This window comes from Dipodomys spectabilis, unplaced genomic scaffold (assembly GCF_019054845.1).
Source record: "Dipodomys spectabilis isolate Male_0828 unplaced genomic scaffold, ASM1905484v1 ptg000174l, whole genome shotgun sequence".
Classification (NCBI taxonomy): domain Eukaryota; kingdom Metazoa; phylum Chordata; class Mammalia; order Rodentia; family Heteromyidae; genus Dipodomys; species Dipodomys spectabilis.
Genome location: NW_024870851.1, coordinates 1,428,330 through 1,451,235, shown reverse-complemented (window position 1 = coordinate 1,451,235; position 22,906 = coordinate 1,428,330).

Here is a 22,906-nt window from a genome sequence, read left to right as displayed (position 1 = left end):
CAAACAGAGTGGCATAGAGAGTCTATATATGGCTTCCTACTATGGATATAAGATGGTGGAACATACTGATTGGTTTACCTGCAGCTGGTGGTATTGTGAGCTCAGTTGCAGTGCTGTTGTTCTGCTGAAGCCAGAGGGTATGTTGCCCACACTCCTGTCAGGAGCAGCTGACCAAGAGTTGAACCCAGACCTGCACACTTTAACTTCCCTCTGTTTCAGATGGGAGGAGGCGTTTAGAACAGGAGCCTCTGTCAGGGGAACCTGAGGGGAAGTTCACCAGGGTATCATCCCAGTGCTCTAAGTACTTACTCACTTCACTCGGTTTTCCTGATTTATTGATGTTAGACCTTGGCAGCAGCATTTTGCTTCGATGATGATTTGAAAAGCACTTAACATTTTCTTCTGCCTCCGTAGCAGCTTGATGAATTTTAATTTTCACCTTTATACATTTAAAATAAATCTTAATGTTGGTCACTATTGCCATCATCCTCCTATGACCACTCATTCAACATTTGTACATGCATTAAAGTTGTAGCACAAATAGTAACCATTCTTCTGGAATCAGTTCCAATAAACACAACCACAGACCTTAGGACACTGTTGAGAAAACTTACACTTATTTACTATTTACTTTCAGATGAGAAACATAAGTTGTGAATTCAGGCATGTTCTAAAGATTACTAAGACATTGCTCCAGGCTTCAAGGAGCCTAGAGTCCTATCATTATAGGGAATTTGGGATCAGAAGGGTAGAAAACAACTGACAAAGAGAACTCAGGGAATCACAAAGGTTTGGTCATAAAAAGAAAGAGAAAGCAAGAAGTTGGAAGTAATACAGAAATACAGGAAAATGGGTAGAGTACTCATGGATTTCTGCACCTTAAGTTTTCTTTTAACCAAATCCTATGTATTCACTCAGGCGTTTCCTTATAGACTCTTTCTCTAGTTCTGACCTTCATCTCTCAGCATTCGTGTCTCCCAAAGTACTCTAGCATTGAACTGAATGAGTTGAGGGAGCCAGGGAGAAGAAGGAGAGAGAAGGAGCAGGGAGAAGAAAAGGAAAAAAAGAAAGGATAAGGAGCAAGCATAGGAAAATAAAGGGAAGAAAGAAGGAAAAAAGGAAGGAGGAGGAGGAGGAGGAAGAGGAGAAAGAGCAACAATGAAGGAGGGAGAGAGAGGAAAGAGAGAGTGAATCTTAGAGAAGTCTTTAACCCTCTCTTCTTCAAAGGTTTTAAATTAGATGCTTGGAAGTTGCTTATTTATCTGGTGATCAGTGGTTTCTCTGACCAAGGACTCATTGCTCAGTCTACGGGTGCGCCCACCAGGATCAGAGGAAGGCCTGGCTTAAGAAATCATTTACACCCTTCTCCATCTCATGATATGCACAGTTCATTTCTTCTAATATTTTTAATTTTTTTAATATCCAGAACAATCTTCATTTGTCTTTTTTTTTGGTCCGGTCATGGGGCCTGAACTCTGGGCCTGGGCGCTGTCCCTCAGCTCTTCAGCTCAAGGGTAGCACTCTACCACTTGAGCCACAGCGCCACTTCCAGCTTTTTTTTTTTGCTTATGTGGTGCTGAGGAATTGAACCCAGAGCCTCAGGCATGCAAGGCAAGCGCTCTACCACTGAGCCATCTTCCCAGCCCTCATTTTTCTTTTCTTATAGCGTCTATCTCCCCTCTGAAATAGGGAGGGTGGGGGTGAGGGGACCACATTGCTATCAGTTTTATCTGCTTTCCTACTCTCTCAAGCTTGAAGACAGGCATGGGGGGCCATTTGTTTCTGTAATTCCAAGATTCTGAAAAGTCTGTTAGGGTTACAAAAATCAGGGTATGAGCTCACTATTTGATTGGTATTTCTGATGAGACCGGTATTCAGGATATTAGCTTTTAGGAAAGGCAGCTGATGTGTCTCACATTGGACTCTCTAGGTGCTTGCAGAGCAATTAACACCTGGAGTTCATTTAAAAACCTTACAGGGGGCTGGAAAAGTGGCTCAATGGTGGAGTGCTTGCCTTGCATGCATGAGGCCCTGGGTTTGATTTCTCAGCACCACATAAGCAGAAAAAGCCAGAAGTGGCACTATTGCTCAAGAGTGCTAGCCTTGAGCTGAAGAGCTGAAGGACAGTGTCCAGGCCCAGAGTTCAGGTCCCACGACCAACAAAAAACAAAACAAAATTAAAAAAATTACTGAAAGAGAGAAACAGAAATCATAGGTACATAAAATAATATTAGCTAGGTAAGCCAAAATCCAATTACTTTATTTTTTTGTTTTACTGTGGTAGATAAATACAACATAAAAGTTTGCCATTTAAACATATCATTCAGTGGCATTAATGAGAAATACAATGTTATGCACTCATTACTACTATCTACTTCTAAAACTTCATAACCTAAAGAGAAACTCAGTACTCATTTAGTAATAATTTCTCATTTTCTTCTCTTCCTAGTTTCTAGTAACTTCTTCTACCCTCTTCTGCCACTCCTCCCCTGACTTTCTTTCTTTTTTCAGTACTAAAGTTTGAGCTCAGGATCTAGCACTTGCTAGACAAGCACTCTACTATTTCCATTCTCTTTGCTATTTAGTGTATTTTTCAGATAGGATCTTGTGCTTCTACCTGGAGGCTGCCTCAGACCACAGTCCTCCTATTTATAGCTTATACGCTCCTACTTGTACATAGCTAGGATTTCAGACATGTCTGAAATGAACCAACATGCTTGACTTGCCTGGTGTAATGGGGGTCGTGTTGCACTAACTTTTTGCTTAGGCTGTCAAACTGTCATCCTTCCAATCTTTGCTTTCTGAGTAGCTGGGCCATCTAGGTATTTCATTCAAGTGAAATCATATAAGTCATACAATATTGGAAATGAAGAAATGATGCTAATCAAAACTTATGAAAAATAGTCATTATCTAAGTAGAAAGGCTGAAAAGTTCAACCTATTGCTGGTAATCCCCATCTTTTTAACCAAATTTTCAACCTTATGCTTACCTTGGATAAGCTGGCTTTATTTCTATAAAGTTTAATTTTGACCCTTCAAATTATAAATATTAATATCCATATGATGGGGTTTCTGTTAAAATTAAACTTACTTGTGTAAATCATTTTGAACATTGCTTGTCAACAGTACTGAATATATAGGATTTTATTTTCATTCATTAAGTGAAGTCTGAAGGTAAGCATCTTTCACAATATGTGGTTTGGAGGAGTCAAGGACAATAGTCAGTGCTCAGCAATGAGTCTTTGTTTCTAAGGTTATTTTCAACCTTTAAAGTCTTACATGTTACTCACTATCTTGCCCATGTAATTGTAACCCCTCTGTATGGCATTTTCACAATAAAAAAAAAGTCCTACATGTTTCCAGTTTACTTTCCGGGAAGTAAACAAAATGCCTTAAAATTAGAAATTCATATTTGATTTCACCTTGGAAGCAGCTATTTGGGTATGATTTCGAAGATGTGCACAAGAATATATTGGGTTTAGACAGAGTAACTTTATTAAAATAAATTCCTGAGCACCTATTATTTGTATGGTGCTTCCCAAAGCACTGATTAGAGATTTTCAGAATGTCATAGAGTGAGCTTCAAAAATCAGATCTGTGCTGAGTTTTTTAAAAGGTCAATTCAAATATGCAATGTTATCACTAGAAATAAAAGCCATTCACTAACTACTTATAGTGTAGATGGCTAACTGTACCAATATCCACCCTCTTCTTTCAGAACCTATGCTATGAAGCTCCCAGCCAGGGACTATATTTCTTGACTTTCTACAGCTAAAGAGAGACTGTATGACTGATTCCTTCCAAAAAAATTAAATGTAAGCTAAACTGTTATATAAGTCCAGAGAAAAGCAGTTAAGAAGTTAATGGACCTTCTTTGCCTTCTTCATTCCAACTCTGGCCATGTGCTTTCCATCTCCACCCCTGTTGTCAGGAAATGGAGTCACAGGATGAAATCAGTAAGTAGAGGAAAGTCATTCATCCCTACTGGACTGTTAAATGTCTAATGCATTAAGCCACTGAAATTCTAGGTTTTCTTTTATACAATTAGCATTGTCCTAACTATACACTAATAGTGATAAAGAATGATTCAAATGTCAGAACATCACTGACAGTTGTGAGCAAATTGCTTTCTTCTTTTAGAAACTTTTAGTTAACCTTCTTTGACATTCAAAGTTCCATTCATTTCATCCTGTACCAATTATTGGAAGCTCAAAGTCTCTATTCTAGAGGAATTCATAGTCATACTTGGGCAAAAAATAATATATATAAAGTTAAATAATCATAAGAAACAGGATAACAAGTGAATAGAAAGTAATAATTTCTATAGGACTTTAAGGAAAGATTGATTTTCCTGGAAACATATTTGTGAAGAATAGTATGATTTTATGAATATCTTGAAGGAAGGGTAGATTTGGAAAGATAGAGATGGTAGTAAGGATATTCAAAATGGGATTAACAGGTAAAAAAAATGCCTGAAGTAGAAATGGACAAAAGTATATTTAAAGTATTATAATATTAAGAGATTGCTGGGCACTAGTAGCTCATGCTTGCCATTCTAGCTACTGAGGAGGCAGAAATCTGAGGATCTTGGTTCAAAAACAGCCACAGCAGGAAAGTCCATGAGACTCTTTTCTCTAATAAACTATTCAGAAAAAGCTATAAGTGGCACTTTGGCTCAAGTGGTAGACTATCCTTGAGCAAAAGAAGCTCGGGGACAGCGTCTAGGCCCTGAGTTCAAGCTCCACGTCCAGGGCAAAAAAAAAAAATGATTAAGAGGGGCTGGAAAGGTGGCTCAGTGATAGAGTGCTTGCCTTGCACACATGAGGCCTTGAGTTCAATTCCTCAGCACTCCATAAGCAGAAAAAGCCAGACGTGATGCTATGGCTCAAGTGGTAGAGTGCTAGCCTTGAGCTGAAGAGCCCAAGGATAGTGCCCAGACCCAGAGTTCAGGCCCCATGACTGACAAAAAAAATGGTTAAGAGATTATATCAGTCAAGATGATAGAACTTAAAATTAATTCAATATTCATTTAAAAATATTTACTGATCACATAGGTCCAGAACTGAACTAAGCACTGGAAAGTAAAAGCAATCTGAAAGTTCTTACTTTCAAAGAATTTACAGCCAATTGACATAGAACTAGATTCAATTTGTATCTCTATTGGGCGAGTCATTTAATTTTTTTCTTTCTCTTGGTCTACATAACGAGGACAATAACTCCACAAGATTGTTATGAAGATCAAATGGGATGGATGTGAAGCATTTATGCACACTTCTCCCCCACCTCCCCCACAGCTCTAATGTTTGCAGTGATGTGGATAGTGGTGGTGGAGTTGGGTGGTAGTGCTAATGAGTCTGGTAGAGTGATGGTTGACTATTTGGGAAAGAGCAAAAAGATTTTACTGACATTTGTGGGGGTTGAAGTTGAAATAGAGTTCTGGTATATTCATGAAGTCTCTTGAATGTCAGGCCAGCAATTGCATTGGATCCTTAAACAAAGGACAACAATTGAGATTTTTAAAAAATAGTCAAGTAATATGGATACATTGAACAAAATGAATTTGGAGTTAGAGGTACATAAGAAGAACAGAGTTGTGAGAGCTGGGTAGAATATCGTTGCAATGAAAATGGAAATGGACAGGAATGGTAAAGATGGAAGTTGATAGGATGTTGAAGGATAACATTGGGATGTTTCAAGCATGGTTAGTTAGCAAAATGAAGTAAGGTAGGAGAATAACAAGCTTTGTTTTAGAAATAGTTGATATTAAAATTTTAAGTTCACATGAAACTGAAGAAAGAAGAGAAGAAGCCTACAGTGGGTTTCCCCTCTTGCTATCATAACTGAGGACTCGTAGAGCTTGGTCAAGTGGAGAAGAGTCCAGCTGAACTGGACAGGATCCTCCTCCTTAAAGTACCATTTGTAGAACCTCCTCTTGCTAATGGTATATCAATGACCAAAAAACAACTACAAATGGGGAAAAAAATGTAATTAAGGATGGAGAAATCGAATCAAACAAGGCCCATATTCTGTGGAGATCTTCTAGGAGAAGAGATTGGGAAGAATTGTACAGACAATAAAAGATAAGATTTAAAAAAATGAAATTGGTTATAAATTGGTTAGGATAAGCTTGTGAACTTGAGAATTTCTTAATTTATTGTCTTTGTCACTTTATGAGTGGGTTCAGGACAAACCACCTTTGTAAATGTACATTCAAGGGTCAACATTGCCTGCTCAGTACTCCTCGGGGAGACAGTGCTTCTTGCAAGAAGAATTCTAAGCCAGCCATTAGAGAATTAGCTTGGCTCTTGGTAGCAGCCATGGAATCATGCCATGATTGCTCTCTCCATCCAATTCTGTGGCAGAAAAAGGTAACCTTATTCAAATAAATTCACTTAGACCAGAGATTCTCAAAACTTCCTGTCTATCAGAACAGATTGCTGGTTCCTAGGTCCTGAAGTTTCTCACTCGGTGGTTTGTGGGGAGAACCAAGAATTTGTATTTTTAACATGAATTAAGGACTTAGAAAAGAAAAATAAGCACATTATATCTGTATGATAAATCTAGAAATTGGATCGATCATTGAGAGTCATCCAAATATCAAGAATCAAGGAAGTTTCCTAGAGTGGGAAATGGATTGTGGAAAATACGTAGGGGCATGCAGGTGAAAGTTGGTGGGTTTGGTATGGGAAGGATTACAGAGAGAAGAAAGAATGAATAATCTAGCGACAAGAGTTTCAAGATTAAGGAGCCTGAATAAAACTGATACAGTTAAATAAGTGAGTATAGGGGCATGGTCAGTCATATATGAGTAAGACTGTATTCTTTAGGAAGAGCAATGAGGAGCCATTGAAGAGTTCCCCTCCACGATAGTACTCACATCTCCCACACCATAGAGCCTTGCCTTTGCTCAGCTTTCCTGCTCATGGCTGGCACTCTACCACTTAAGCCATGACCCCAGTTAATTGGTGAGAGAGTCTTGTGGACTTTTCTGCTTGAGCTAGCTTCAAACTGAGATCCTCCAGATCTCAGGCTCTTGAGCAGCTAGGATCACATCTATAGATCACATTTAAGATCACATCTATAGATGTGAGCCACTGGCACTTGGCACATTTTTGAAATATTGTTTTATGAAAATATGATTCACATACCAAATGATTTACCTATTCATAGGTACACAATTCAACAGTTCAGTATAATCCTCGACCTGTGCAACCACAAACTTCCTACGAATCCCTATATCCATTAACAGTGAAATCCCCATTTCTCCTTACTCTTTTTAGCCCTAGGTAGCCACTAATCTATGTTCTATTGCTACAGGTGGAATCACACAATATGTGACAAGTTCTAAGCCAAAGAGTGGCTTAGCGCCATGAAATGTGCTTTGTTTAAAGATCAGCCTGGCTGACATATGTAACCTGGATAGTATAGGGGACAAAGATAGTGAACCAGAAGTGGAGAAACCCATTAGGGAGGTATGGAAGCAATCAGATGAGACAATACAGGAGCATGGACAAGGCAGTACTTATGAGTTGGAAAGAAGAACATGAGGTAAAAAGATATGAAGTGGTAACTTGGGGTGGGATATATTACAGATGTAATATACCAGGATGAGTGACTAGAGAAAGACAACTCATAAGTGTCACCTTGGCAGTGGGTAGAGAGTGAGGCCTTTCCCTGGTAGTAAGATCAGGTCTGTGATAAAGTGGAGAAGCCAAGGAACCAGTAGTGTGATGATTGATGTTGACATCATCATGCTATAACCATGGTGACACAGGTACTCAGAAAAACAGGAAGATTATATTATTTTTCCAGTCTTTGCTAAGATCCCAGAAAGACCAAAGCAACATGTATACTGATTTCATACTGATTCAATAAAATTAAAAGTTTATTTAAATCGTAATGAAAGTATATTGGTATCAAAGGGGAAAATTTAACCATTTTGGCTAGCATGATTTTACTGTATCAATAATCTGTTATTTTTTAAAAGTCATAACCCGGGGTCCTTCAGGCCATGAAAGCTTTCATGAAGCTGTAGAGTATATAGGCCCTTGTTCCCAGTGAGGATGCCCATGAATTAAATCAAAGAAATGGGGATTGATTACAGAGTCAATTTTCAATTACCTGTACTAATAGAGCAGTGGTATGGGTAATCCCAAACTGTGGTTAACCAAAATCACTTATATTTGCTTTTAGATTGCATTATTTAAGCTTTTTGCAGCAGTTTGGTTACTAAATACATTTTTCTTTTGTGATTACTAGCATTCATTTACACCCTATGATTTTACATCAATTTTGGCAATGTGGCCCAAATACGCCATGTGTAAGGGCAACATCCCTTTGGGGTTGTATATGTCTTCTATGTCATGTACACGTTTGATAATTCAAATATACAGAGTATTTTTAAAGGTTCTACAAGGACAGTGATTACTTGATAACTATCCCTTTGCTTGTTTAAGAATACTTCTCACTGGGAAAAGATTTTCTGATGCTAATTGCAATCTTTCTGCTGAAAAATAAGTGACTCTTTCCTTCTTTTCTCAATGGAAAAAATAAAAATAGCAGGCCCTGTCTTCTATAGACTGAACTTAGATAATGACAGAAACTCCTCTTGAGTGTTTTCTTCTTCAAGCAACTATTCTGTTTGTGGTCTTTATTTCTTGGCCCACCATTAGTGGTTCCCAGAAATCAATGAGCAAAAACAGACACAAAGAGCATGATGTTTTCATATATATCTCTCTGTGTGTTTTGTTTTGGTGGATTTTGTGTGTGTGTGTGTGTGTGTGTGTGTGTTTGGGAAAGGAAGTGCTGGGGATTATACCCAGAGCATCACACTACTCTACCACTACACATTATTTTACCAATGAGCTACACACTTAGTTTAGCAAACATACATTTCCTAAGAAACAAAATAATCTTCATTTTACTCATAATTTATATCAGAGATTTTTATGATAATGGCCTGGTTAAACACACCTGGCAACACTTTCCAGAGCAAGCAAAAATGCTGCCTAATGTGTTAGGCATTCTAATGTTTCAAAGTTACACCCTCTTGTGAAACCCTTAGAACTCCAAATTCTACATAGAATCACAGGGAAATCCAAAGATCCCAGTTGTGCCTTTACTCCAAGGTCTACATTGAACACAAGTGGGGTCATCTTAGTAGTTCATTTCTTCTATGTAACACCCTAATCTTAGCCATTGTATTTTGATTTTTCATCTACAAGGTATTAACCATACATCTGCTGTACTGGCATCACCAGGAAGCTCAACAGAACTGAAGACTATCAGAACTCAACCCAGATTATCAGGTGCAACCAGATTCTGGTTTATTTGCTCAATTGGAATGCATACTAGAATTTGCTGATTGTCTTGTGTGTAAAGGCAAGCAATAAGCAAAGAAGAGCACAAGGAATTTAAAAGAGAAGAGAAAGTCATAGTAAGGCCTAGAGCTGTTGCAGGGGCTTCCCATGTATGAGGCATCTCCAGTCCAACTGGTCAGAAATGGAGAAGATTCATTACATCTTCAACTCAGATGAATTGAAGATTAATTTGTAATCTATAGTAACTGCTTCAAATTCTTGACTCTTTATGTTCAAGAGCAATCTCCTGGCATCAAGACATAACATACATCCTCCTGTCGTTAGCCTAATTTGGGGAGAGAAGTGGTATTGAAATATGGAGTGAGTCTTGGCATACCCTAGAGATGAACAGTAGGGTATACATATTCAGTCTCTTATCAAACTTACAAAATTGCAACTTGAGGACTTAGTCTCTCCAGAGCTTTGCAATTAAGAAACACAGTTTCATCAGCTTCATGTCTACCTTTAAGTCTCTTCACAATATAAATTTGCTGCCCCCCCTTCCATGATATAAATTCTATTACTTTCTTAGCTAATGCCTTCCTCTCTTCTTTTTTTCTTTTCTTGTACATGGCAACAGCAGTTGTAGAAAGACCAACTCTGGCATGAAATGGAAATACATGGTACATGAAGCAGGAAGAAAGGTTGGGAAAAGGAAAAGCAAGGAAAGTTCATCCCCTCTCTCTCTCTCTCACACACACACACATACATACATACACACATACATACACACATACATATGCATATGTACATACAATCACGCTTCAAAACTTAGATCTTACATTCAAATTGAATTATATACTTCCTTAAAAAAATATCTTCTGATCATTTCACCAGGTTAGTATATTCCTATAAAAACACACAAAAATAGACTATATTCCAGTATATGAACATGAAACAAGTTATTTAGCTAGTACTTTACTGTTGAAAGCTTAGCGTGTCTCACATTTTTCCCATGTTGGTAAATAGTATCGCAATGAATGTTATGTAAATCCATTTCCTTGCATCTTGTTATTCCTTCAGGACAGATTTTATTTAACTTTGATAACAATAAACAAATTGACCTTGGATTGAAATATCTTTGTCTAGTATTAAATTATAGTGTGGCTTTTCTCCAATAGAAAATACATTGTTGGGTTTGAAGGTCTGGTTTCAATTAAGCAAGTTCTACAAGACTGACTTCTTTGTAGCTATCTAAAATTTTAACCACATCAAGTTGCACAAGAAGTGTCTGGATTCTACAATTTGGTAGGAAATTCACCTCAGAGTACCTCAAGATCGGCACAGATGGCTAGACAGTAACTCTCAGCTCAAGAGGTGATCTTTTTTTGTATGGCAACTCAAAACTTTGCTCCTGTAGAAGGCATAATATTCACTATTTTAGGCTAGGACATTGTCCATTAATTATCAAACCAACTGAAGGCACTAAACATTCTAAACTCTTTATTTAAAAAATAAAGAAATAAGGTGGTTAAATAGAAAGTGATAAAACTATTACTGAGTAATGTTTTTGTGCAGTCATCAATAACTATAGCCACAATTTATAGAGAATATACTATATGTCATGTATCATGCTGAGCAATTGAGACTCTATATTAGTAGTAATCTATTGCTGGGTTAAAAAATACCTCCAAATTTAGTATCTTAAAACAGTAACACCCTCCTTTCAGGTTTTGTGAGTCAGGAATCTTGGTAGAGCTTAACTGAATCCTCTGATTCAGTGTCCCTCTCAAGGCTAACATCAATGCCTCCACTGCCTTTACATTCAGCTGGGAAGACCAATATTCAAGCTCACTCATGTGGTGCTGGAAAATGTTACTTCTTTGTGGAATGTTAAACCAGAAGTCTCAGTTCCTTGCTCATGGGTCTCTCCACAGGGCAACTCACAACTTGAAAGCAGGCTTTCATTAAACAGGCAAGCGATAAGGCATGAAAGAGTGAGCAAGACAGAAGTAAGAGTTCTTTTGTAAAATAATCTTGGAGGCTGGGCACTGGTGGCTCACACCTGTAATCCTAGTTACTCAGGAGGCTGAGACCTGAACATTTCAGTTTGAAGCCAGCCTGGGCAAGAAACTCTGTGAGACTCTTACCTCCAATTAACCACCAGAGAAAGCTGGAAATGGAGCTGTAGCATAAGTGGTAGAGCACTAGGCTTGAGAGAGAAAGCCCAGGGACAGCACTCAGGCCATGAGTTCAAGACGTAGGACCAGCAGGTAGAAATGCTGAGCTTTAGGTTTTTTCCCTCTTACTTTAGTGCAGATTTACTTTGATCACAGTCTTACACTTTGAGTTGGATTTTTATACCTGTAAGTCTATGGGTACTGGAAATACTATAATAGAGAGCTGTGTCAACTCAGCATCTGGCTTACTTTGGCACTGAAGATTTATGTCTCACCTTCTCACACACATCTTCCTGTGTTTAGGTGAAATTGTTTAGCCTATATTAATGAGTAAAGGTAGCATTACCTGAAGGTGTTGGGTTCATGATTAAAGATTCAGGACTGTTCAGATGCCTGCTTTTGGGGGATTTGGTCAAACTTAACAGGTTCTTAAATCTTTATCCAGAATTCTTGTATCTCTTTCCCATGTTCTGCTCACATTTCATATTAGCACTGAAGATAATTTGTAAGATAAATATCATTGGGGAAAACTCCCCATGGTCAAGGACTAAACACACACACAGAGTTCCTGACATGTTCTCTAGCCGAGAGCTATTCATTTTCCCTAACCAGCAGAGCTATAAATCTGGCCTGTGCTCGGCACACTGTATGTGTTTTACTTTATGAAGGCATAAATCACCAAGATACAATTTGTGTTTGATTTTTTGGACACTTAATTTGCTTAAATGTTCAGCAGTTCATAGACGTAAATTGTGCTGGGCATAGCTCCAAGTGGAATAAGCCGAGAGCAAGAAAGCTATACATATTAGGATGTAATTCAGAAGAAAAATCATCCTGACCAGTCAAGTAAGTCCTCTTTATAAGTTACTTATAAATAACTTTCCTCCATAGGCAGAATAAGCACTTAGTAAATACTTCTAGAGGAGGAGGGTGCATTGTAGTAAATTGAGTTTAAAGAACCTCCCTTCTAATATACTCTATGGACCTAAGTGTGTAATATGTAAGAATGTGTCATACATGTTTGATAAAGTAATCGCACATATTGATTACTATATAACATTGAAAGAATGACTCACTGAGAATCAAGAAATGGAAATTTTTATCCTCTTTGCCACTAAGAATTAAGTGTACAATCTTGAGTCACTTTGCTCAGTTTTTCATTTGAAAGTGAATGGTCAGCTTAAATGATCTCTTGAAATTTTACAGTTCTAAACACTCACTGTACATCTCTTTAACACCCTGCTCAGTCCATGGAGGAGACCATGGGAAACACAAGTAGCTTGGGGACCAAACACAGGCAGTAGTAGTTATCTATTGCTGGATTCAAAACCAACACCAACAAAAGCAACAAACCTACAAAGGTAGCAGCATAACACAATAAAACCACCGAGAAATCCATAGAAACATAGAAAGTTTCCCAAAGTATGCGGTGTGTACCTGTGGTATAGTGCCTAGGCAGGCATACCTAAAAGTCCTTGGGAGCTGCCTTGGAATGAGCTACTGAGACAATGAGCCAGCTGGGACTGCAGAGACCCCACTTCTTCCCACGGAGGAGGCTATACTAGATCTAAGAGCTTCCCTGGCAACAATGTGGAAAGAAAACTCAAACAGGATCTCCCTTGTCTGTCTACCATGCTTGCGTTTTAGGAAGGAAGAGCAGAAGGCATGACCCTCCACTAGCCACAATGCCATGGTATATCTAGCAGTACATTGCCCTGTACATCTCTTTATGAGGTCTCAGCCTACATGTGAAGATCAAAGTTCAAACCAGCTGGAAGTGACAAAGTCTGTGAGACTCTTAACTTCAATTAACCACCCACATAGCTAGAAGTGGAACTGTGGCTCAAATGGGAGAGCGTTAGCTTTTAGCAAAGAAAGTTCAAGGACAGTGCATAAGCCCTGAGTTCAATCCCTAGTACAGGCACCAACCCCCTTCCCCTGCAAAACTTAATACTCACCCCTCAAAAAAAAGCACCCCAAACCATAAGTTGTTTATTCTGATTCAGTATACCTAGAGTAAACTCTAGAACTTGCCTTTTTATAAAAAACAAAACAAAACAAGTTTCCCCATGATGTCAAATGCTTCTGATTCTATGCCTATGCTTTGAGACCTCATATTATATTACATTATTATCAAATTCATATTATACATTACATTATGTTAGAATTATCACTGAACTCTCTTACAACTATTGATAAATAAGATAATATAAAGTGATACATATTTCTTTAGTTATATATTTATATTTTCTTTAGTTATATATTTATATTTAATGTAACTTAGGCAAATTTAATTTAAGTTTATATCATGTTATCTATCTTTTAGCAAGGGCTGAGTTTTCAGTTGTAGAATGAACATCAAGCAATAGTAGAAAAGGGATCAATTCAAAGAAAAAAAATTCAAGTAGTCAATTCATCAATAGAACCAGTAACATGTCATCACAAAGTTTATAAAGGTAGTAATAAAAACTAAGTTGTTTTGGGGCTGGGAAGTTGGCTCAGTGGGAGAGTGCTTGCTTCGCATGCATGAGGCCCTGGGTTCGATTCCTCAGCACCACATAAGCAGAAAAAAGCCAGAAATGGTGCTATGACTCAAGTGGTAAGGTGCTAGCCTTGAGCTGAAGAGCTGAGGGACAGCACTCAGGCCCAGAGTTCAGGCCCCATGACCGTCAAAAAAAAAAAGGTTGTTTTTACTGTACTATGTGATTTCTTGTTTCTTTTGTATGTTTTTGCCCCTATAGTATATCCCCTGTTGTCACTGTATTTGATTTTGGTACCTGGTATTGTATATATGTTTATTTGAATTAGGGAAGGGAAGGGGAAGCAAAGGACAAGGGGGAACCAATGCAACAGTGATAGTCACAAAGCAATATGTTGGAAATAATCTGTACAACTCGGGGGCGGGAGAGGTTGGGGGAGAAAAATGGAGCAAAAGTGGGAGAAAAATGAGCGAAGAGGTAGCAAGTTTGACAAGAAATGTATTTATTATCTTACTTATGTAACTGTAACCCCTCTGTAAATCACCTTGACAATTAAAAAAGGAACACAGCAAGATAGTGAGATTTTGTCCATTCATTAAAAAAGAAAACAAAAATCAAATATATGGTGGATAGTGGGGAAACACTCATTGTACGTTTGGCAGTAAATTCCTGAGATGATACCAGTGGGACAGACTGAGTAAAAAGAATAGCTTAATGTGATATCACTAGGGTCATAGTGGGAGCAGATTTAAATAAGCCAGTCAGGGACAGTGGGTTACAGGGAGGTAGACGTGGTCTGCTAAGAGCCACGGGCTATGAGTGTGTCGGAAGGCAGAATGTGAAACAAGAGTTGAAGAGAAAAAGATCTTTGCTTAGTCTTTGATTTCTATTACAATAAACAGGCATTTTAGTGGATTTCTATTGTTCACTTGCTATCTTGGTGATGAATGCTAGCCATAATCGATTTCAATAACTAATCTTCCCTGTTAGGAGTTAGGCTCAACCAGCATTTTGTTCCCTTGTTTTCACTTGCCCTTTGTCTTCATTGGGCTGTCTATCAAGCAGAGCTCTAGGTTCCTTACGTACTAGTTCACCCTTTAGAGGTCATCAGCCCAAAGAAAACCCTCTCAGACTCAGAGCTCTGTAGAGACTGTATTGTGAATCATTAGATGCTATTCCTTAGTTCTCATAGAAAAAAAACTTTTTTCTGTTTTCAGAGAGCTGAGCTTGCACATTTAAAAATTGCTACTAGAAGATGATTCCATGAGGAAGTGACCATGTGGCCCATTTTGTTTGCTAGTCAGTAATTTAATCTTTAAAAATAATCAGTTGTTGTTATAGGTGAGTATAAACTAAAAGTATTATTTGCCATTTTCCACAAACTTGTCATATTAAGAGTAATAAAATCACTGGACCATTTATGATCTTGCAAATTCATTCTCTTCCCATAGTGTCTTACAATGAGAAGAGATTTTCAGCTCCCCGTCAGGTCACAAACAGGAGTTTGGAAATCATTTATCCTACTATGACTTAGAAACAGTTATTAAATTGCTACTTTCAAGAGACAAATCCAAAAGACTAACAATTTAGTTAAAAGGTTTCTGAAATTATATTCAAAAAACCCCACTGCCCGACAATCAAAGATAGCTGTTGTTCTAATCAAGCAACAACATAGGGAGAAATACTGTAGAAATTTTCTATTATAACCTAGTGCAGGACTTGCTAAAATACAGAATCCTGGGCTCCATCTGAAAGTGCCTGAGTCAATAGGTCTGGAAAGGAACCAAACGTTTGCATTCCTAAGCAGTGCCCATATGATGTGGATACTGGTGGTCCAGGCACCACACTTTGGAAACCACTGACTATTTCTGGTTCCTCATTCTCTTCCCCATGTTGTACCAATGCAGCCATGGCAAATAGTTTCTTCCTCTAAGTAACCCTTGCTCCTGGATTTTTTTTCTTTTTTCTTTTTTTGATTTTTTATTTTATTGTGACAAAATACCCGAGAAAATCAATTAAAAAGAGTAAAAGTTTAAGTCACAGGTTTTAGAGGTTTCAGTCCATAGTTGTGTGACTCTGTTGCTATATATATAAAAATGCAGTATAACGTGGCAGACGTGTGTGGCTAAAGAAGCCTCTTAAGAGAGGAGAGAAGTGAGAGAGAGAAGAGAGATTAGGGAGAGAGAAGGGAGCGAGAGAGGAGAGGGGATGAGATGGAAGAGGGGAGAGAGGAGAGCAGGAGAGAGTGAGTGAGCGAGCGAGAGAGAGGAGGAGAGGGTGAGGGAGGGAGAGAGTCCTGAGATCACAATGTCTCTTTCAAGGATACATCTTCAATCACCTCACTTCCTTCCACTAAGTCTTGCTTCCTAAAAATTCTAGAACCTTCTGATAGTACCATATGCTTACAACAAAAATCTTTAACATGGACATTTAGCATCTGGAACTTTAGGAAATAGTTAATATCCAAACCATGATACCCTGTCATCTTTATCTACATGATCACATCCAACTCATTCTTCTAGGTTTATATGAAGAGTCATATTGTCTAAGAAACCACTTCTGACTTCTAGTTAGAATAGACTGTCCTTTCTGTCATTTATAGTTCTAGCATGTCAGATCTATTGCAGAATTATAACTTTTCCTTTTAAGCTGGATTTTCTCCTGCAATGACTTGATTCTATAAATCCCCAATTCCTGACATAAAGTACACACCTAGTGAAAGTTTCTTGAATAATTGAACATAAAATCTTGAACAATGCATCATGCTTGGGAGTCTGACAGACCTGGGTACGATTAGAGTTTTTAAGACATGAGACAAATTACTTAGTTTCTGGAAGTCAGAATGGTTGTATCTGTAAGTTGGGGATAATTCTTGTTTTTACTGTGAAGATCCAACCAGATGATAAAGGTAAATTACTAAGCACAACTAGTGGGTCACAGAAATACAAAAATATCATATTATTAGTGATTAATATGTATCAAATTTACATGACAAAAATATTAAATTGTTGTTACTCTTTAATTCATCAACAGTATTCTTTGCAAGAATGGAGACTTTGAATCTGTTTCTGGCAATTTTGATAACTAGACAGTCATTCACACATGAAATTGTTTACTAGTGCCATTCTGATCACATTGAGTCCCAGAATTACTTGTTTTGCAGGTAATTTTTGTACCTTCAATAGGCCCAGAACACACTACTAGACATAAGCAACCTTAGTCCTTGTTCTCATGAAGCTCGTAGTTCTTCAGGGAGCTCAGCACTAAGTGTATCTTTGATGAATGAATGACTATCATCAGTGCTATAGACCAAAGGTGATGAATGTTTAATCTGTGTTTTCACTTCCCATATAACTGCTCCTTCAACTGGGTGACAAAGCCTCTCTACAGCAGTCCGTGCAGGTTGGTTTCATCATTGGAATTTCCCAGCTCACAGGATGCCAGCTCTGGGAAGCCTTTTCTCACTAAGTACTAAAAAGCATGAATTATCAATGAATGTCACAGTATGGACAAGGTTTTCCCAGGAATGTGCTGGCACCTCTGGTTCAAGTAACCATTAAAGGAAGCCTTAGCTAGGAAAAAGTCACAAAATATCACACTGAAAGGGAGACATGAGGAAGAATGGAGCTATTCTTGTCTAAAGTAAAAAATAAGTTATTTTTGTTTGGTGAATAAGAACATCAAGGCTGATTTAGTACTAGCTACATAAACATCTTTCCTTCTTGCCTCCCAAGGACTTTGCTCAGCACCAAGATGTAAAGATTACTATAAGAGTGCAACCATTGGAATCCTCCTGCCTGAAGATGACTTGTGTCCCACATTAGGAAGCCTATCTCTCACCAACACCCATGCTATCAGCTGATTGACGGAGAACCCTGTTAATGGGAGGAAGACTTATCTAGCACTCTTCCCAGTCAACTCTGGAAATTAGACTGAACATCGCCTTTGAATTAAGCAGGATAAATTCTCTTTCAAGTAGAAACATTCTTTACTAATCTGTTTTCCAAGAGACAAAGAGTTGTACACTTCATTTAATTTCAAAGTCCAAGCACAATATAGTTAATGCTCTATCTCTGTGAAGCCCAAGTTCAAGGAAATTTGACCCTAGCATTTCCATATTCCCCTTTTCAAAAACAATATTAATGTGTACTTATGGATTTAGTAGGCAAGAACCCTCTGTAAGAGCACCAGCGATAAGGGTTTTATTTTTTAATATTTGTAGTACTAGGTTTTGTGCTAATACTGAGAGTTGAACTTAGGGCCTCTTGCTTTTGCTTAGCTTTTCTGCTCTGTACCACTTGAGCCACAACTCTATCTCTTATAGTTCTATGGTGTTTGAACTCAGGACCTCACATTTGCTAGGCAGGTGCTCTACCACTTGAGCCACTCCAACAGCCATTTTGTATTGGTTATTTTCAAGATAAAGTCTCACTTTATGGCCTGGACTGTGTTTCTCTATTTTGAGCTTCCACACATCACTTGGATGTGTATACATACAACTAACCATGCCATTGAGATGACAGGCTCATGCTGTTTTGCCCTTGGTCGATTGTTTTGTGAGATTTTTCTTTTCCTTGTTTCGACTCAAATCCTGATAGACTCCCAAATAGCTAGGATAACAGACTTGAGCCACTGTGCTGGCTCCATGATTCTTGTTTATAAGAATATAAATTGGGTGAATTATATCAATATTTCAAAGAACTTTCTGATAATGTATTTATTATAATATATTTAACATGCTCCATACAATTACTGATAGATAGAAAACAAACACTTAAAAAATCCATACTACCTCCCCAAAGCTAACAATCATAAGTTAATTACATAACTTGCAATAAGCCAGTATCTTTTTTTTTTTTGGTCAGTCGCGGGGCTTGAACTCTGGGCTTGGGCTCTTCAGCTCAAGGCGAGTGCTCTACCGCTTGAGATACAGTGCCACTTCCAACCCAGTATCTTTATTCTTTATAATTTATTTGTGTGAGTATAGTATTTTCTTAATCCTTACGTTGTTTAAAAATGCATTTTAATAGCTGGAAATAATCCACTGTATGAAACTTAGTTGAGTATATTTAAAAGCAAAAAGAAACTGGAATTCAGCCAAACTGCCTTTCCCTTAAAAGATCAGTGAAAGTATTTCAGGTATAATTCACTGTGGAATGCTAGACTCAGAATTGGAAGGGACCTCCAGGGTCATGCATGAACATGAGTGGACTCCTGAGGAACACGTGAATTTAGTTATCTTTTTCTAAGTAGAACAACCATTATAGCAACCAACTTCATTTAAGAACTAGAGGTAATTAATGCTAGCTTTCGTCACAACTCCTTTTGTATTTTCAACAATTGGCAGCAGATTTTTTCAAATATTCACTTATCCCAGACGGAAATCTAATTCAAAATTTTGTTTAGAGCAGTTGATGTTTGTGAATAGTTTGATTACTATGAAACAGTAAAGCTGGAGCCACTGGGTTATTTCTCATTAGATTTTTTTCCCCTTCAAAGTTAGGGATATCTAACTTTGAAGTATTCTAAATTTTAAATATTTGAAAACATAGTTTCTTTATTTGCCCCAACAGGAACTACCAGAAATTCTCTTTTCACTAATATGATAATGATCACCCCACAAACCTGAACATCTCCTTTTATACTTACTATATAGTTTGCTGTAAGAATAATAAAAAAAGCAACAGTGTGCTGTAAGAATAATAATAAAAACAGCAACTCCATTCTATCAGCCTGATGCAGAGCTCCACAGAGCCAAGGAGGATCTTGCAGAAGAAAAGCTTCAAACATCCCGCATTTCCTCCTGTAATACAGTGCTTTTCTCCCAAATCTCAATGTCCTTTCTACTTACCCAGTCAACACCATGTAGAATCTCTCATTTCATTCCTATGACATTTTTGTTTATATCTTTAGTTTTTGGTGTGTGAGTCTGCTTTTTTTGTCATGTTATTTATGCGTGTTATCTCTCATCTTGGATTAAAGGAAGCCATGTATCACTCATCTCAGTTTAACACATGGTACCAAGTTAAAAACTCTATGGTAAGAATAGTATTTTGAAAACTAAGGGAAAGGACGGGGAAAGGGGTATAAAAATGTTGAAAGGGTTGAAACTGTATTCAGAAATTGCTTTGCTCAATGGCACCACCTTTATACAACCACTTAAAGATAATAAAAAATTAACATCTAACAAGAAGAATAATATTCTCATATTTATTGCTTTTAAATCATTTGTTTGTCTGGTACCCTTTCAAATTTGCTCTTAATACTTTTTTTTAATGTGACCAACAAAGGTTGTGTCACAATGAGGTAAGGGTTTAGTTTCTAGGATTTCTCTGGCCACGGCCTTCCATCTAGCCACAGTGGGGAGTGGGCTCACCATCTTCCCTTTCTGCCAATGTCAGAGTTGATTCACATGGCAGCAAACTAGTTGTCATGTTCTGGTCACCTTTAATATTTCTTACAAACTATTTAGGGTTCTCTGCTTAAAGCTGGATGCTGGCCAGGCTGGAATACACGCTGCCTGCAGAGCTAATGAGAAAAGTCCCACTAGGAGTAGCTCACCCCCACTGGGCCTCTCTGAGGAGGGTCAGCCAGGCAGAGAAGGGTGCTACATCTTCACTCTGCTCCAGGAGACGTGGGCTTCAAAGATGTGGCTTCCACAGGAAAACAAATGGAAATCAGTAGTGGGGCGGGGGAGAGAGGAAGGAGGAACTGAAGCAATACAGACTTACTAGGAAAACAGTAATAACAATAATTTTGAAAGCATTATTTATTTGAGAGTGAAAGGACAAGATTTCCATTGGCCTGAAGTGCCAGAGCTTGGTTGCTTTCAACTACTCCTATGGTGTTATTTGGTGGTAGCTTCCAGAAGAGCAAAGTGCCTTAGATCCTAGATATGTTTTGCATACATAGGTGCATATGTGGCCTTTTTAAATAATGCTTATTAAAATGAATTCCAAAAAATGAGAACAAGAGGTTTCATTTTTCATTAACTGTTTGCAGTTATCTCTCACCCCCCTTTGGCTTATTCCTTGATGTCACTGCTTTTTATTTCTGTACCCTTATCTTGTACATAAGTTCATCCAAATTGGGAACGGGAAGGAGAATCACAGAAACGGTGGGACAAAGGGTGAACCAATTCAACAGTGATACTCACTAGACACTGTTGGAAAGAACTTTACAATTTCGTGGGAAAGGGGGTCTGGAGAGGGAAAAGTGGGAGAAAATGAAGAAGGGGGTAACACTGGACAAAAAGAAATGACTTATGTAACTGTAACCCCTCTGTACATCACCTTTACAATAAAATTTAAATAAAAAACTCATTCTGCTCCCTTTGTAGCTTATTGTCTACCATGCTCTAGTCTTCTGAGTGTGTATGTATTTGTGTGGGTTGTGTGTACACGTGCATGCGCACACACACTTTCATGAAGAGTCTATTTAAAGTTGCCACTGGGAAATAGGTTCACAGGCATTTTCCTGACTTGAAAAGAGGCTTGTTGGATGCAGCAGAGTGGTTAAGTTGGATTTTGCTGGAGTGGGGACAGGGGTGCTATCAACCAACAGACTGGTAGAATTAAGTAAAGCAGTAGGGGTCTGCCTGTTTCTTTTAAGGAAGGCTGTGGTCTGTGGATGAATTTTAAACAATTGTGACTCAGTTAAGAGAAAATCAATTGGAAAACTTTAAATGACTTAATTGGCTGTTTGAACACTGGGGCTCCAGAGTTGTTGCAATTCCTCCCCGTCCTGTCAGAGAATGCAGAAGGGCCTTCTCCACTTCGCCTTTCTTCCTCAGCACCAATTCTTTTTTTTTTTTTAATTTAATTTTATTTTATTTGAGAACGTACTGTACAGAGGGGTTACAGTTACATGGGCAGGATAATGCATACATTTCTTACCAAGCATTGCAGCCTCCTCCTTTGTTTACCCTTCACATCCCTTCCCTCCCTTCCCCCTCCCCCCACCTAATCCCCCCTCCCCACCCCCCCCCCACCAACGTTGTAAAGCTCGTTTTCGACATGACCTTGTACTTCTCATTGTTGCAACAGGTCCACCTGTATCTTTAAACGACTTGTTTTTCCCCATCTCCTCCACAAGTTATACTGACATCAAATATAGTGAAAGCAGGGTTATACTGTGGGGGAGGGACATACAAAGCAACAAAGAGATAATCTTATAAATGCATTAGAAACAAATGCATGAAATAAAAAAGCATTAAAATACATATCTAAGGGTTTATTTTCATAACATCACATTATCTGACCTTTTCCGCTTGACTCATACATATACTAGATATTGCAAATAAGGGAAACCATGGGACCTATGTTTCTTTGGGCCTGGCTTACTTCACTTAATATAATTTTTTCCAAGTTTTTCCATTTCCTAACAAATGGGGCAGTGTCATTCTTTCTGATGGAGGCATAGAATTCCATTGTGTATATATACCACATTTTCTTGATCCATTCATCTACTGAGGGGCATCTGGGTTGGTTCCATATCTTAGCTATGGTAAATAATGCTGCAATAAACATAGTTGTGCTGGTATCTTTAGTGTGGTCTTGTTTGTAAACATTTGGGTAAATGCCCAAAAGTGGGATTGCTGGGTCATAGGGGAGCTCTATGTGAGTCTTTTGAGGAACCTCCATACTGCTTTCCAAAGTGGTTGAACAAGTTTACATTCCCACCAACAATGAAGTAAGGTTCCCTTCTGTCCACATCCCCTCCAGCATCTGTTGTTGTTAGAGTTCTTGATTATAGCCATTCTAACTGGGGTGAGGTGGTATCTCAATGTTGTTTTGATTTGCGTTTCTTTTATGGCTAGGGAGGTTGAGCATTTCTTCATGTGTCTATTGGCCATCCTTCTTTCTTCTTCAGAGAAGTTTCTCTGTAAGTCTTTAGCCCACTTATTTATTGGGCAGTTGTTTCTTTGAGGATTTGTTGTTGGGGGATT